Source organism: Oryzias latipes, chromosome 13, assembly GCF_053564925.1.
Source record: "Oryzias latipes strain Hd-rR chromosome 13, Olatipes_Hd-rR_3.1".
Classification (NCBI taxonomy): Eukaryota; Metazoa; Chordata; class Actinopteri; order Beloniformes; family Adrianichthyidae; genus Oryzias; species Oryzias latipes.
Genome location: NC_136249.1, coordinates 34,011,103 through 34,028,850, shown reverse-complemented (window position 1 = coordinate 34,028,850; position 17,748 = coordinate 34,011,103). Strand labels below are relative to the sequence as shown.

Here is a 17,748-nt window from a genome sequence, read left to right as displayed (position 1 = left end):
TTCGGAGGTGTTTCCCATTTTGACCTTGGGGTTTCCAGTTCATATTCTGCACACATGTTCCTGTATATTATTCCAGCCACTTGATTGTGGCGCTCCATGTATGCTTTACCTGCCAGCATCTTACATCCTGCAGTTATGTGCTGGATTGTTTCAGGGGCCTCTTTGCACAGCCTACACCTTGGGTCTTGTCTGGTGTGGTAGATCTGAGCCTCTATCGCTCTGGTGCTCAGGGCTTGTTCCTGAGCTGCCAGGATGAGCGCTTCGGTGCTGTCCTGTAGGCCAGCCCTTTCTAGCCATTGGTAGGACTTCTTGATATCAGCCACTTCAGTTATGGTCCGGTGGTACATCCCATGCAGGGGTTTGTCCTCCCATGAGGATCTGTCCTCGGTGCCGCCCCCCTTCAGTTTTCCGCCCCAGGCCACCGCCCGGACGGCCCGTGCCTAGAACCGCTACTGCTCACCAGGTAAAGATGAATTTAGATGGATGGCAGGAGACTCACACCGCGCAGCATCATCAGGATGGCCGTTGATTCCTCTGGACAGTGATCAGATGTTTCACTCTCAAGCTTGGGTTTTTAAAACATCTGAGGAAGAAAAACAAACAAGATTAAATTACAAATTCAGTTTGATCATTTTTAAATGCAAGATGTTTTCAAAAGATTGCATCTTACTTTTTCTGATGTGTGTAAATTACTGCAGTTCTGAAATTCCTTACCATTCCTCACCATTTTGTTAAATTGTAATAGTTGCTACTTCATTAGATTTAATTGCTCTTTATTAACAAAATGGTCCCCATAAATATTTTTGAGGCATTTATTTTTCATACAATAATTAGGAACTTCTTAAATCTTAAAAACATACAATTATTGGCTTGAAAGAATCCTGTGAATAAAAGAAAGTAATGCAGATCCAAGGAAGAGAGGATTTTAGAACAGATCTTCTCTGGTTGAGCTCCTATCTTTCTGTTAGCAGCTGGACACACGAACCAATCACACCAGAGACAACTCGGCTTCATGCTGAGATTTCTATTAGAATTCTGTCATTCTGTAATAATTGCATGACAATTTATCTGATCATCTTGTAAAATGGAAATTTGACTTTTTGAGAGCGTTTTAGGGTTGAGAGGAAAAGAGAAAAAGGCTTCATTGCAAAGGCTGGGAATCGAACCTGCGTGGCAGGCCAGAATTGTTCCCCTGAACCACCAATGCTCGAGTGCCCTAAAAAAGACGAAGAAAAGGAAAATCACAAGGGAGTGCATTCTCCATTTGGTCAGCAATCTTCAAACATGTCATCAAAGTCTGCCACACACACACTGTAATGTAATAGGAAAGTTCTTTTCCTATTGAATTGTCCAATAATGCAACCGAACTGAATTTATAACTTTTAAATCATCAAAGAACACAATCTCAAGCATTCTATAAGAACACAACAGGATATTATTGGGAAGAAGGAAGAACACCTGGGATGTGTTCATTTAAATCTAGCAAACATACAATAACACTGGTGCTCAAGACGCTGACACACATAGATAATTATAATTTCTGTGTGAAACCTAATATATTGATTCCAGTATATCATAATGAAAACTCTTAACCAGAGAATCTTCTTAGACATTGATACTTCAAATTTAAGAATTTATCATTCACAGAGAGAAGGGGGGTGCACCGTTCCTAGAGATACTGCAATACCAGGTCGATGCGTGGAGTGGACGGAGCAAGCCCCTATTCCATCTCCCTGTTCCAAAAATCAATTTAATATATGGTCCCCTGGTAGGGGACGTATCAGATATTAAACTGATAAGAACAGATACTACACTTGATCTTAGCCAAAAGGCCGAGAAGCGATACCGACCACAACTCAAAGGAAAGAACCTGATTCTGCTTTCTACAAATCTACCTCAAGGTTCTAAAGTGACTAAATAAAAACACTCCATCTTTCTATAACTCATGGCAATGAATAACATCAATCGTATAACAGGAATAGATAAATGAAAATCATGAAAATTTGGAAAAACTAAAGACGATAAAGAAGCCTCCGTGTTACTTCCGGGACATGTGGTATGATCTAGTCCTATTGGAAGACGAGCAGCAACATCAACATAAAACAACCATTTTAAGAACGTCTTTATAAATATTCATATCATGTATTTGACTCCCACATCAACAGAATCTCTTCTGTGTAATTAACAACATTAAATCGATGCTTGCTACTAAAATAATGTCATTTTGATGTGACCTGACACCTAACAAATGTAAAGCCCACAGCGCCCTCTATCGAAAACAAGTGGAAATACAGCCTCTTTTCTGGTCAGTCTGAAATCCACCCGCAAAAGACCAATTTAAGTGGGTTGTTTTAAAGACAAAAACCTACAATTTTAAATGTGTGTGACTGTTGAGGACAACTCAAAGCTCGACAATAACTTTTAACTTGACAAAATAACCAGCAAATAGTACCATTAGTAGACGTCTGTACGTCGTTAAATCTATAAACATCTCATATTTATTTATTCACATAATTAATACGCTTTACACCAAAATAGAAACGTTAGAAGAAAGCTTGGAAGAAAACAGACGTACTTTACCCATTTAACCGTGTCGACATCTGCGAAAAGTTAAAATCCACGCGACTCGAAAAGACGAGCGTATTAAGCCGCACATGCGCAGACTGCAGAGAAGTGCCCTTACAGGTGCCAGCTTCATCTATTACCAGTTAACAAAAAATTACTATTCAAGTTTGGAAAAGTGTTGCTTTATGTCCTGCTGGTATTTTTGTCTCAAAAACTAGATTTCGGCTAAAACATTTTTATTTAAAACAGTTGATTTTAACCCTTTTCATCAAGGATTTTAACCTTTTTAATCAGTCTGAAAATATATATATAAAAAACAAATTAGCTGCGTCACACTTTAGCTCTCTAAACACGTTTCTAGAGTAACAAATTATTACCTATAATTACTAAAACTATACTTACATAAAACTATTTCCATGTAGAAGACTTTATAAGGAGCTGCTTGAAGAACCACGTGGAAATACATGCAGGCGAATTGAACGTTTTACTATTTTATGATTTTTTTTTGATGACTACCATTGTAAACAAACAGGTAGCTGAACTTTTTTTTTTAAACAAGAGAAAATGTTTGCCCCCTGAAAAAGCCTTTTCACCCCATTTAAACCTTTTTATGTTTCAATGTGTTGGTCCTCTGTTCCAGAGTTGTTCATGTTTGTTCCATCAGTTTATGGTTTAGAACTGGGTTCTCTGTTGATATTTATGCATAAATGGATGAGGATCTGCTTTTCTGCTCTATGAAGTTTGGTTGTTTTACCTGACGCCGTTTTTTAGTGTTTGTATTTGTCAAAAGTTCAAACATTTGTTATTCTGTCCAACAAACAGCAGCTTATTTCCCAGAAGTTCAACCTCTTTGAAAACATCCAGTTCAAACATCTTCAAAAACATTTCAATTTTTATTTGTTGGAAAAATGTTTATTACTTTGCTTTTAACCATTTTTAATTGTGCAAAAATGCAGTTGAAAACAGCTGCATCCTAAAATCATTTCATTTTTAAATTTAGTTTTTAGTTATTTGGTTTGCAGGTTCTGTGTTTTGCACCATGATCCAAAGGCAGCCAGAAACAAAGAGGGCAGCACAATGGCCCGCTGGCCTGCATGGGATTGTGCAGTTCTGTCCCAGCTCAGCGAGGCCCTTTAAGCCATGTTTCCAGGTGTTCTTACCTGTGAGTGAGGGGGCTAAACAGTATCTGAATGGTTTTGAAAAGAATCCTTTGATGACTCACTGTTAAGACTTCTGCAGGACAGAACAGATGGGAACACCATGGTGAAGGTTTGGTGACAGGTCCACGAGTGTCACGCTGAAGAGGATCTAAAGGATCTAGCAGAGGATCTTCTCGTGACCTGGATCTGCTCGTCAAGGGGAGCAGCTGAAGCATCGTGCAGAGGTCAACACTCGGGCTGCAGGAAACCTTCCAGCTCCTCCAGGTGGCAATAGAGGAGGTAAAAGATCCAGCTGGACTAAATAAAAACCTCTCAGTAAACAATCAATTAGGACATTGATCAAAGTTTAACATTTGGTACCAATGAAGAGAAACACACACACTGATTCCAAACACATAAGTCCTCCTGTTTGTCAAGAATTGATGGTCAACGGTGTGGCTGTGGCTTACTAGGAAGGTCTCAGAGGAAGCAACAGCCTGGAGGGTTTCCACAAAGTGCTGCCACACATGATTCCAGCTCGAACACTCTGTCATGCACAGAAGCACCACATGAAATATTTAAAAATGACATTTCAGAAAAACCCATCACCACACAGGGCCACATGTCCGTCATCAGGTGTACCTGAGGAGCAGCATTGCTCGGTGGCACTCTGGCAGGAGCGCAGTGTGGAGGCAGAGGGCGGGCTTTTTCTGATCTAAAAAGAGAACTGCAGTGATTACAGATGTAACTCCACCTGCTAGAAATACATCATCTATTTTAGACAAAGTCCTATGGAAGGATTTGTGTCTCATATTTCAAAATAAAAGTCTACAATGGAAAGGCTTTTTCCTTTTCACAATGTAACTGCATCAATTGGATCATAAATAAAAATCAATCAGCCAAAATGCTTTTTCATTTTCAACAACCCAGTCTTCTCCTATGAGGTTCCGTTTGTGCCAAAACTATGTAAATGTGTTTTTGCGTCCACCATCTATGTATGCTGAACGGGTTTATTGAACATTGGTTCATTTCTATATACTACTAAGCAATATCTTCTGCGTGCCCATGCTTCTTTGATTATTACTTTGTGTTTGTTTTGTGATAAAAACTTTGCATTTATATTTGTTATTATTGTTTTTCCATGTCGTCTTTCTACATCATCAGGAAAATCCTTAGATACCGTTGCTAGTGTCGTTAGGTACGTCGTGTTTTCACATCTTGTCGTTTGTCAAATTTGGCTAAAGTCTTCAGAAAAGTCCTTTGTACGGCCGATAAATTGTTTCCTGTACTTTGTCATTAGCTGTTTGTGTTTCTTTTCAACTATGTTTAACAAACATATTTTTTCGTTCTGTGGTTGAACAGGAAACAATTTACCTGCCATACAAAGGACTTTTCTGACGACTTTGGCCAAATTTGATGACAATCCGATCTGACGATACACAAAAAAAAACTGTGATATAATCAACACGTTCTCAGGTTAGGGATGGCCAAAAAGCAGGAAAACTTGAGGGAGAGCACTGAACCTACCCGGCTAACGGGAGCCGGGTAGGTTCAGTGCTCTCTGGCCGTGCACTGAGTCCTGCAGAGGAGCTTTATAAGCCGACTGCAGGTGAGCAGCTGGTGCACACAAGTGGAATCAATTTACAAAGTGACATTTCTCCTGATACAGTTAGTAAGTGCAACACGTTACTTTAGAAAATGCAACGCCTAACGTTAGTAAAACAGCAAAGCTTCTTTTCTTGGTTGAAGGCAGCTGGTTTTGGTGTTTTTACTACTGTAAAGTGTTCAATATCAACAGAAAGCTACTGTTCTCTGCTTCAGAACTGTGTTAGTTGCCTCAACCAGGGCTGGCCACCCCTGGTCCTCCAGAGCCACAATCCCGCCTGTTTTCCAACTCTCCCTGACCAGCTGCTGTTGCTGATTAGCCGACTCAAGTGAATTCAAAGAACGTCAACACTGGAGCCAAAGCTTTGCTTTTAAGAGGTGAATCTGAGTCATGTGATTCGATGGGAAAGTTCTGTTGGCGGTTGACAGATTGGATTTGGCGTTGCTTTGATGTCAGAAAAAACCCTCTGCATTTACCCGGACTTGGGACCGGCACATGAAAGCACTGAATTGTGCCCCCCTGTGGTTGCATTACTATGAACGGCTATGAATGACCATTGTTTGACTTTAAACAACATTTGTAGGAATCATTTCTAAGTTAAGTACAGAAAATGTTATTTTACATGTTTATGTTTTTTCTCAACTCCTCCATTAAAGTGAAACCGTCTGAGGTTGAGTGGAAGCTAATTGTTTAGATTTGAACCAGTCACTCTAATCTATTGGAACTGACTCTGGATTTATTTCTGAGCTGCAGAAACTTTGGCTCAGCACTACCAAACATTTTTCTGTCTGTACTTTGGTTGGTAGCTTATAACTGATGCATCGACTCATGACTGGAATTGAAATATGTTCTACTGGTAATTGTTTTCTATTCCAACCCGACTGTCTGTTGGTCACCTTCATTAGCCGTTTTTAAGAACAGTTGAGATGATTTGTTAAGTCAGGTGTTTAAAATGAACAGAACTATAACGATTGGAAGTACTTTACATTTACTTTTGGATTACTTTACATTACATTTTGGATTGAGTTATTGGTCTTCTTAGATTTTAATTTGTGACACACTCTGACATGACCAGAATTGGTATAGGGCTCTAAAAGAAAGTGGGCTGTGATCAATGTGTGGTTTAAAAACAATGTTACTGGTACTTCTGAAATTATTGTAAACTGTCCCCAAATCTGAAGACGACCACAAACTACCAAATACAGCCGTTCATCTAATAACCAACGACGGAAAAGCTTTTAGACACTACAGTCCGGTCATTGCTTTTGCAGTTTCATTTAAGAATCCTAAAGAAAAATCTAACTTGAGTTTTGGATCAGGTGGGGGGAACTGAAGCTCTCAGAGAAAACCCACACAAGCACGAGAATGTGAGGAAACAGTTGACCAACACATCAGCGTGCCGCCCGTTTTTTTTAGTTTCTGACCAAATGTTTACTAACTACCAAATACAGCCGTTCATCTAATAACCAACAACGTGAAAGCTTTTAGAGTAGGGGTGTCAGATTTCAGCCTTGAGGGCTGGTTTTTCAGAAACTCTGCCTTTTCTGCAGCTGACTGCCTGGATCAGGAGTTTTTTTCCGATAACAAGCTACAGTAGCAGGGTGGTTGGAAACATGTAGGACACCGGCCCTCAAAGCCTGGAGTTTGACACCTGTGTTTAAAGACTACAGACCAATCATAGCTTTTGCAGTTTTAGTGAATTTCTTATAGAAAATCTAACTTGAGTTTTGGATCAGGTGGGGGGAACTGAAGCTCTCAGAGAAAACCCACACAAGCACGAGAATGTGAGGAAACAGTTGACCAACACATCAGCGTGCCGCCCGTTTTTTTAGTTTCTGAACAAATGTTTACTAACTACCAAATACAGCCGTTCATCTAATAACCAACAACGTGAAAGCTTTTAGAGTAGGGGTGTCAGATTTCAGCCTTGAGGGCTGGTTTTTCAGAAACTCTGACTTTTCTGCAGCTGACTGCCTGGATCAGGAGTTTTTTTCCGATAACAAGCTACAGTAGCAGGGTGGTTGGAAACATGTAGGACACCGGCCCTCAAAGCCTGGAGTTTGACACCTGTGTTTAGAGACTACAGACCAATCATAGCTTTTGCAGTTTTAGTGAATTTCTTAAAGAAAATCTAACTTTAATTTTGGATCAGGTGGGGGGAACTGAAGCTCTCAGAGAAAACCCACACAAGCACGAGAATGTGAGGAAACAGTTGACCAACACATCAGCGTGCCGCCCGTTTTTTTTAGTTTCTGACCAAATGTTCACTAACTATAGACCAGTTTCTTTCTTTACTTTCAAAATTCACAACAAAATAAATTAAATAACATAAAATAAAAAAATTAGTAGTAAAATAGTAAAATAGTAATAGTAATAAAATAGTAATAGTAAAATAGAATAAATAAATAAATAATAAATTATAAATAATAAATTTCTAAAGCTAAAGAAATATACTCCTACAGAGCATACAAAAACAGTTTCAGGAAAGAGAAGGAGAATAAGAAAGGGATTACAACTTTGTGTATGAACAACACAAAAAAGTCTGCATTTCTGTCTGTAGGGTGATTAAAACTAACTAACTAAAAAATGTTCAAACTACATTTATCAAACACACAACTCAGCTTGCAAGGCCAAGTGGGCCTCAGATGGTTAAAAAGGGGGCAGAAGATGTGGGCCCCACCTGTGTTTGCCCACATAACCCTAACCCTAGACATGTATACAGAGATGAATAAATAAACCTTAACAGACAGATATAAATAACTATAAGTCATTACAAAAATTAAATATCAAATAATTTTATCCTGGGCCTGTTCATTTAATCTGTAAACCTCTGTCTCAGACAAAGAATAAGAAGCTTCTAAGAAGTCTTGTTCTTTTTCTTGGATACTTTTTCCTTCTTTCGTTTGGTTTTTTTGGTGGCCGTGTTGGATATTGGAGCAAGAAGGGAAGATCCTCTCTTTGGAGCCCAAAGGCCCTGGAATGTAAAAATGTTGGTATCTTTGATGGCTACCTCTTCCTTTTCAGCTTTGGTCTCATCTTCATCATCTGAAGTGACCTTAAAGTCTTCTTTTAAACCGAGAACCTCGTGCTTAACTTCCATGGATGCTGTTTCTTTCCTCGGTTCGGTCTCCTCTTTATTGTCTACGGCCTCTTGAAAGTCGCAGCAACCTACGTTCTCATCTATCTTCTCAAAGGAAGAACAAGCTGGATTTTCAAAAGCCTCAATCTGTTCTTTGGACAGTCTTCTTCCATTGGGTTCCCAATGTTCGTCTTGGGCTGAAGTGCCCATGTATTCATCAAGGCCATTGTTCTCATGATCCTCTTGAAAGGTGGAATGGGGGGAGTTTACAGATCTGGGATCTTCAGTTTCATCATTGGGATTCCAGTCTTCTTCTTGGTCTGAAGTGCCCATGTATCCATCAAGGCTATTGCTCTCATGATCCACTATAAAGGAAGAATGGGGGGAGTTTCCAGAAGATCTGGGACCTTCAGTTTCATCATTGGGATTCCAGTCTTCTTCTTGGTCTGAAGTGCCCATGTATCCATCAAGGCTATTGCTCTCATGGTCCACTATAAAGGAAGAATGGGGGGAGTTTCCAGAAGATCTGGGATCTTCAGTTCCGTCATTGGGATTCCAGTCTTCTTCTTGGTCTGAAGTGCCCATGTATCCATCAAGGCTATTGCTCTCATGATCCACTATAAAGGAAGAATGGGGGGAGTTTACAGAAGATCTGGGATTTTCAGTTCTGTCATTGGGATTCCAGTCTTCTTCTTGGTCTGAAGTGCCCATGTATTCATCAAATCTATCGTTCTCATAATCCACTATAAAGGAAGAATGGGGGGAGTTTCCAGAAGATCTGGGATCTTCAGTTCCGTCATTGGGATTCCAGTCTTCTTCTTGGTCTGAAGTGCCCATGTATCCATCAAGGCTATCGTTCTCATGATCCTCTATAAAGGAAGAATGAGAGGATTTTGCACAAGATCTGAGATCTTCGGGGGGGACTGTTTTTTCTGTGGGTTCAGACACTATTTCATCATCTGAATTGTTTATGGACACTGAAGGCAGAATGATTGGTCCGTTCTTTGGAGTAGAAGGTTCCTCTTGCACTTTGTCAAAGTCTTGAATTTCCTCCTGCAGTTGTGTAACTTCCAAGAAGAGATCTGCATTGGTTTTCTTTGATCTCTCATTTTCTGCTTTGATGTTGTTGAAGTCACTTTCCAGATTTCTTAGACTTTGAAGAGAGTAAATCAAATCTGCCTTTTTTTCTTGGAGTCTCCTCATTTCCTCTTGCAGTAAATCTGCCTTTGCCGTCTCTTGGTCATACAGAATGAGAAGCTGTTTCGCATCATCTTCCTGAACTCTCAAATCTGAGATCTGACCTTCAAGACTTTCTTTTTGCTCCTTATAGAGGAGCTTCTTTTTTAACAGTTTGCCGTAATTTTTCTTGATTTTCTCATTTTTTTCCATGTTTTTGTCCAGTTTTTCAATCTGCTGCTCAATAACTGTATTTTGCTGCTGTAAATGGTGGAGCTCAGACCTGAGTTCTTTCTTTTTGTCTTTAAAGAAGAAGCTGTTTTTCTTTGTATTTCGGTATGCCTCCTTCACAGCACAGAGTTTCTCCTGGAGGTCCTGGAGGTCACCAAAGCCTTGGATTTCCTCCTGCAGATGTTTAACTTCCAGGGAGAGTTCTGCATTTCTTTCCTCAATTTGCTGTGTTTCTGCTTGGATCAGGTCACATTCAGAATCCAGATCTTTGAGATGTTGAAGTGAATCGGTTAAAGCTTTCTTAGTTTGTTGAAGGCTCTCTGCTTCCTTTCTCAGTAAATTCAGCCGGCACGTTTGGTCTTCGTACAGAGGCGTCACGCTTCTAACGTTTCCTGATTGGTTTTGCAGGATTGAAATCTCCTTTTGCAATTCACGTTTGAGGTCTTCTAAACGATAGATTTCTTCCAACATTAAGGGATAATTTTGTCTCATTTCATCCAATTTCTGAGGCGCCGTTTTCAGTTCCTTAAAATCCCTTTTGAGAGCTGCAGTTTGCTGCTGTAAAGTCTGCAGCTCAGAGGCCATTCTGTCATTGATTTCCAGAAGTTCCTCCTGGGCCGCCTCCTTATGAAGGTTCTGCACTTCTTCTTTCAAAAGACAGTTTTCTTGTCTCAACCCACTAATCTCAAATTTCAGCCGTTTATTTTCCAGGATCATCTCTTGTAGTCTCCGCGGTTTGGATGGAGGAGAGATTTCCTCTTTGGGGCTTGTGGTGTTTGTAGAAACTTTCTGCATTTCTTCTTCACACCTGTCTGCTGAATCCATTTGAAATTGATGTTCTTTCTTAAGTTTTTTTAACCTTTCTACTGGTTTATCGTCACTCTGAGAAGTCTCGGCTTTGAGTGTCCACTTGCAATAAAGTTGGGCTCTGCTTCTGTCAGATGGACTATCCTTTGATTCCTGGGGTCTATAAAAGGACCTTAGCAATGACTTCCAATGACGTCAATTGACGTGAAATGACTTCAAATTTGACGTCAAATTACATAATCTGTGAGATCGTCACAAGAATGACGTCTTTGTTTCGTGTGTGGGATGAGGTAATGATAAAAAAAAAAACGTTTTTCCCGCAAAGAGGCAGTCACGTGACAGGGAGCAGCGATGAGTGTTTGCATTGACGTTTACTACAGACTGAAGCTTTTCTTTACGTGGAGAAATAATGACCGCGGGAGTGTTTTGACTCCGCCCACTTTAGGACAAGCGGCGGGTCAGGTGTTTTTGCGTGATCTTTTGGTTCTCCTGTTGCTATGGTTACTGCTCTTATTGTGGGCGGGGTCAGCCCCATCAAAGCAACGCAGGTGAAACGTCACACATTCACGAGGCGCGCAAACAGCGACAGACACGAACGAGGGAACCCGAATTTAGCCGAAGAGGGAAGCGCGGACTCGGCAAAGGGCCTCCCGCTGCTGTGTGGGGGGGTCCAGTGCGGGAGGAATTCCTCCTCAATTCATCTCAGATCCGTCCAAAGGCTGAATGTTTTCAAAATGGGCCGTTTCTGGGTTGGTTTGGGGAGGAGGAGGACCTGAAACCTCCCATCAGTCCTTTGAGAAGATCCCAAAACGTTTGGAGGCCTCTAGAAAACGTTTTCCGTCTGCTTTAGTCATTACTGGGAGGATGAAACACTGAGCTTTGGTCCCAGAAGGAAAACCTGCAGCAGCTGAACAAGCCCAGAGATTTTGCTGAATCAGCATTTGACCCAAAGCTTTTGTTGCTCCTCCACACCTCATCCATGGAGTACGGACAGAGGGTGGTTCATGCTGCTCATCACTGCTCTCAGGCTGGACTTAGGTCTTGCCTCCACCATCGTCTCCAGAGTCCAGACTCGCACCAACTATAGTCTGCTTCGCCTCTTCAGATCATTTTTCTTTGCTCTGCCTATCCAACACACTATAGCATATGAGAGGATGATGGAGATGACTGACTGGTAGAAGATGTGTAGAAGCTTAGAGCAGATGTTGAAGCTATCCAGTCTCCTCATGAAATACATCCTGCTCTGACCCTTTTTATACACCTGTCCAACTTGTTGTCCAGCTGCAGATCCAGGTATTTGTAGGTGGAGACTACCTCATCCTACACTCCAATACAGACAGGCTGAGGTGGTGGAGCGACCTGACGAAAGTCCAGTGCCGCGGTCCATTACCGGTCCACGTGCCACTTGGTACCAAGCAGCAGACAGAAAAAATCTTAAGAGCTGCAGGCGACAGCGTTTGTACTCGTGGATCTTCCTCTTGATCTGTTTGGGGGGTGTCCTGCTATTAGTTCTTCTCGTCTGTAATGTTTACCACAAAAACACTTCAACTGAGAGACGGAATGTAAAGACAGAATCCAGAAAATCCCTTTTTGAAATTCTTTATTTTTAAAACTGGGCACAAAATAAGGATTTGGTCAATAACTAAAGTTCACCTCAATACTTTGTAATGTTTCCATGACAAAGGTCAAAGGTCTCCTGAAGTTCTTCAGCAGGTTTGGTCCATTCATCCATGCAGATCCTCTCCAGAGCTGTGATGTTTTGGGACCTAGAGACAGTTTCTTCCCAAAAGCTGTCACTGTACTGAACGCCAACTTTACACCACAAGCCTCTGGATTCCTTCACATCTTTCCTTTGATCCGTGCACATTTGTCTGATTGTTGCTCTTTTTAAAAATCTGCTTTTAATCCTTTTTTTATTGAAAAAGCACATGAAAAATTGTACATTGATAGACTACAATGATCTTGCTTTCTCAGTCTTTAAGGAAAATAGAAAAACATGTGAAAGAGCAGGAATTGTTCAAAACATATATGACCATTTCAGTGACACTTTACATAAAGTCTCATCTTATAGGCTTTACTTATTCTGTCCATTTAGACCAAGTAGTGTAAAAAACATCAGTTAAATTTGTATTTATTCTTTGTGTACCGTCAAGCCAGTCGTTGGTTGTTCAGGTTTAAGCCATTTTCTGATTTTTGTTTTCTTAATAGCTGCCAGTAGAATGTAGAGCAATTTCTTACTTTATTTGTCCAGCCCTTTAGCTCTATTTTACCCAAAAATCAAGTCTCCATTCTCCTTGAGGCCAACATTGACAGGAGCATCCATGGCCAGAAAGGATTGGAAGACCACACCTTCCAGGAGATGAGGGAACTCTACTGGCAGTATGCAGCACAAAAGGACAGGCCAGAGACATTTAGCATGAAGGAGAGGGAGATACACAGAAAGCAAACCGCTCTGTGAGGAGATGGTTGAACACACCGCTGACCCACATCACCAGCATGCAGAGGAAGAGGTTCTGAAAATACATCTCAGAAAAGGAACAAGTAAGTGTTGTGGCCATAAACGACCCAAAAGCTAAGAGTGTGTTTGATTTGCACATTGGTAATGTTTCACAATTGAACTTTTCTACCAAATTTAACGTAATAAAACATTTACTTTCCTACTTGAGGTCCTTGTCAGACGCGGACGTGGTGCTTGAGGGGAACTCTAGGACCACAGGAAACCTTCCAGCTCATCCAGGAGGCGATAGAGGAGCTGAAAGGTCCAGCTGGACTGGATGAGAGTGGAGTGAGCCTCTTCAAAACACCAGGTGAACAGAATGTTTTCTTAGTGAACCATCAATTACTACAGTGGAGGACAAAATTGTTGGTAGCCCTCAGTTGAAGAAAGAAAGTCCACAATGCTCACTGAAATGACTTGAAACATTCAAAAGTAACAATAAATTAAAATTTATTGAAAATTAAATAATTAAAATCAGCCATTACTTTTGAGTTGTTTTTTGTGTCTATTGTCCTGCTACAACAAAGATGACTTTCCTGCTGACGGTCTGTTGGCAGCCGTCTCGCTACCATGACCTTTGGAACATTTCAATTCATACTTTTTTCTTCACACATTTGTCTTTCAGCTCTGGCTTCTTGGGCAAATGATCGCTCTTGCCCTCACTCATGGAAGCATCAAGCCATCAATTTTCTCAGAAAGGTTCTATTCAGAAATATCATGTCAAGAAACATCTGATGTCACCTTGGAGGAAGTGGATGACTGGGATGTGAAAGGTAAACTTCAAAAGGTATTTTCCAGAAAGTTTTACAACCTTCTGGCGGTTAGCAGTTGAAGCACGAATACGGTCGTTCGGTCATCAAAAACCAGCACACGCCATCAGCATTATTTTGGCAAATTGGTGAAGATCATCTTCCAAACTATATACAGTGCTCAGCATAAATGAGTACACCCCACTACATTTTTCAGAAAACCTTTAGTGTCCTTTCAGAATCATCATTTTCTGTGAAATACTAGACTACAAAATACACCTGTAAGGGTCTGTCACTGATTGCAAACAAGATATGATAATTTGCACACAAAAAAAGATATTTTCCTAACAAATTCAAGCCCATGTTACAAAACTGAGTTCACCCCAGTCATAGTGACACAGGAGAAAAGCCAAACTTAAGACTACAAATTCTACTCAACAGGCATTCAACCACAGATGAGTCTAATGCAGGGGTCGGGAACCTTTTTTGCAGAGAGAGCCATAAACGCCACATATTTTTAAATGTAATTTCGAAAGAGCCATACATTTATGTAGTGTCCCTTTCCCACACTGAGGCACGGAGACTCAACCTCTTTTAAGGTTCTTTATTCTGGTTAGTGCAGACCGCAACAAACGCCCAACAATTAATTCAGCAACTCCTGAATCTCTCCCGCTGAGACGAGAGCGCTTCTACCAACTTTATATTCCCCTGCTCCCGCGTCAGCCCTCCCATTTCCCTTATTCGGCCCATAGCTGAACCCCATTGGTCCAAACTACCTAACAACAGGCTGAGCGACAGAACTGAGAGCCAATCAGATCTCTGCTTGATGCGTTCGTTGAACTCCAGAACTTTTAACGTATGAGGTTCCATTTGTGCCAAAAATCTGTTTTTGTGTCCACTGTCTATGTCTTTGGTCGTCTCACTTTGTCGTCAGGACTTAGCAAGCTTAGCAAGCGTTGCTACTGTCGATAGCTCCGGTCGTTAGCTACTGTCGATAGCTACTGTCGATAGCTACGGTGTTTGCTACTGTCGTTAGCTACTGTCGATAGCTCCGGTCGTTAGCTGCTGTCGATAGCTACTGTCGTTAGCTACGGTGTTTGCTACTGTCGTTAGCTACAACGTTTCCCCGTGTTTTGTCGTTAGATGTTCTCGTTTTTCAAATTTTGCCAAAGTCGTCAGAAAAGTCCTTTGTAAGGCCGGTAAATTTTTTCCTGTACTACCACGGAACGAAAAAGAAATGTATATCAAAGCAGACGTCAGGGTTAACCATGACAACACGTTTTTAAGATGAACTTTATTTTGATATTCCCTCAAACGCGTATTGCCAGAAAGGGGGGGGGGGGGGGGCATGCATACAACGCTTGAAACGAAAACAAAGTGGCGCATTACCGCCACCACCTGATCTGGAGGCGAACTACTTCTATTTAACGCGGAGAATGACACATAATAAATATGAACATTTTACGAAGACTATTTATGAATGTGCTGTGTTCTGATCATGAAAAACGTGGTTGATTTATTATTAATAAAATTACAAACACATTGGTGTTGATTTAATGTATTTGTTCAGAAATAAACCCTCAAGTCATTAGTCCATGGCAATATTTATTTTTTTGCTGCTGAACGATTTACGGGGGCCTTGCAAGGAGGCCTTTAAAATATCTTTGATGAGTTACCTTCTCAAATTTTAGTGGGTCGAGTCACTAATTATGAATATAACAGTCGAAAACTGACTGGTTTTTGAGCTTTTCTTTTAAATCTATTTATGTGACCATGAGATGGCGCACTCGGGACCACATAAGGCTCTTATTAGCCCGTCTGATCCTCGTTTATCCATCAGATTTGTAACAACATATTTTATAAAGATCAGTCATTTTTCAAAATAATTTGAAATAATAGTTTCATCACAAGATTAAATTAAAGCCATACTCTAAATAACTTTAAACGGGAACGTGAAACCGTTGTACGTTGCACCCCCCCCCCCCCTTTCTGGCAGTGCGAGTTTGCAGGATTGTCAATAAAGGTTTTTTTTTTTTAAAGTGTTTTGTTCCGTGATAATACGGGAAACAATTTATCGACCGTACAAAAGACTTCTCTGACGACCTTTGCAAAATTTGAAATACAGCAAGATCTAAGGACACGACATGGTGAAAGAACGTAGCAAACGACACTAGCAACGGTTGCTAAGGATCTTCCTGACGACACGTGAAACGACGTAGCAGACGACACTAGCAACGGTTGCTAAGGATCTTCCTGACGACATGGTGAGACGACGTAGCAAACGACACTAGCAACGGTTGCTAAGGATCTTCCTGACGCCGTAGTTAGACGACATGGGATAAGGACAATGACAAAGATAAAGTTTAAGGATAAAGCAAGCATATACATCACAAAGTTAGTACAAAGTAATAATCAAAGAATCATGGGCATGCAGAAGATATTGCTTAGTAATACATAGACATGAACCAATGTAAAATGAACTCGTTCAATAGACATAGACAATGAGCCCAAAGCATAGACAGTGGACGCAAAAACACGATCAGTAGACATAGACAATGGACCAAAGACATAACAGTAGACGCAAAAACACATTTTGATATTTTTGGCACAAATGGAACCTCATATTCATATTTATAAATATGGAACCTCATATTTATGAGGTTCCATTTGTGCCAAAAATATCAAAATGTGTTTTTGCGTCTACTGTTATGTCTTTGGTCCATTGTCTATGTCTACTGATCGTGTTTTTGCGTCCACTGTCTATGCTTTGGGCTCATTGTCTATGTCTATTGAACGAGTTCATTTTACATTGGTTCATGTCTATGTATTACTAAGCAATATCTTCTGCATGTCCATGATTCTTTGATTATTACTTTGTATTAACTTTGTGATGTATATGCTTGCTTTATCCTTAAACTTTATCTTTGTCATTGTCCTTATCCCATGTCGTCTAACTACGGCGTCAGGAAGATCCTTAGCAACCGTTGCTAGTGTCGTCTGCTACGTCGTTTCACGTGTCGTCAGGAAGATCCTTAGCAACCGTTGCTAGTGTCGTTTGCTGCGTTCTTTCACCATGTCGTGTCCTTAGATCTTGCTGTATTTCAAATTTTGCAAAGGTCGTCAGAGAAGTCTTTTGTACGGTCGATAAATTGTTTCCCGTATTATCACGGAACAAAACACTTTAAAAAAAAAAAAAACCTTTATTGACAATCCTGCAAACGCGCACTGCCAGAAAGGGGGGTGCAGCGTACAACGGTTTCACGTTCCCGTTTAAAGTTATTTAGAGTATGGCTTTAATTTAATCTTGTGATGAAACTGTTATTTCAAATTATTTTGAAAAATGACTGATCTTTATAAAATATGTTGTTACAAATCTGATGGATAAACGAGGATCAGACGGGCTAATAAGAGCCTTATGTGGTCCCGAGTGCGCCATCTCATGGTCACATAAATAGATTAAAAAGAAAAGCTCAAAAACCAGTCAGTTTTCGACTGTTATATTCATAATTAGTGACTCGACCCACAAAAATTTGAGAAGGTAACTCATCAAAGATATTTTAAAGGCCTCCTTGCAAGGCCCCCGTAAATCGTTCAGCGGCAAAAAAATAAATATTGCCATGGACTAATGACTTGAGGGTTTATTTCTGAACAAATACATTAAATCAACACCAATGTGTTTGTAATTTTATTATTAATAAATCAACCACGTTTTTCATGATCAGAACACAGCACATTCATAATTAGTCTTCGTAAAATGTTCATATTTATTATGTGTCATTCTCCGCGTTAAATAGAAGTAGTTCGCCTCCAGACCAGGTGGTGGCGGTAATGCGCCACTTTGTTTTCGTTTCAAGCGTTGTATGCATGCCCCCCCCCCCACCCCCACCCTTTCTGGCAAT

At 40.5% G+C, this 17,748-nt stretch overlaps 1 long non-coding RNA gene and 1 other non-coding gene across 3 annotated transcripts in view; both read right to left on the bottom strand.

The window, feature by feature from the left end:
• The window catches only part of LOC105358209 (uncharacterized), a 67,398-nt gene that overhangs the window by 22,824 nt on the left and 26,826 nt on the right, over nt 1–17,748 (bottom strand). The window contains exons 11-14 of one of the 2 annotated variants that reach the window (XR_013647185.1): nt 4,347–4,419; nt 3,788–4,251; nt 1,167–1,216; nt 461–583 (exon numbers count right to left, since the gene is read on the bottom strand). This is a non-coding gene — a long non-coding RNA (uncharacterized LOC105358209). Of the gene's footprint in view, nt 1–460; nt 584–1,166; nt 1,217–3,787; nt 4,252–4,346; nt 4,420–11,712; nt 13,356–17,748 lie in introns of those variants that run through there. The other variant, XR_013647186.1, reaches the window with a different exon arrangement.
• On the bottom strand, nt 1,654–1,844 carry LOC111948534 (U2 spliceosomal RNA). Its single transcript, XR_002874547.1, has one exon. It is a non-coding gene; the product is annotated as a U2 spliceosomal RNA (small nuclear RNA).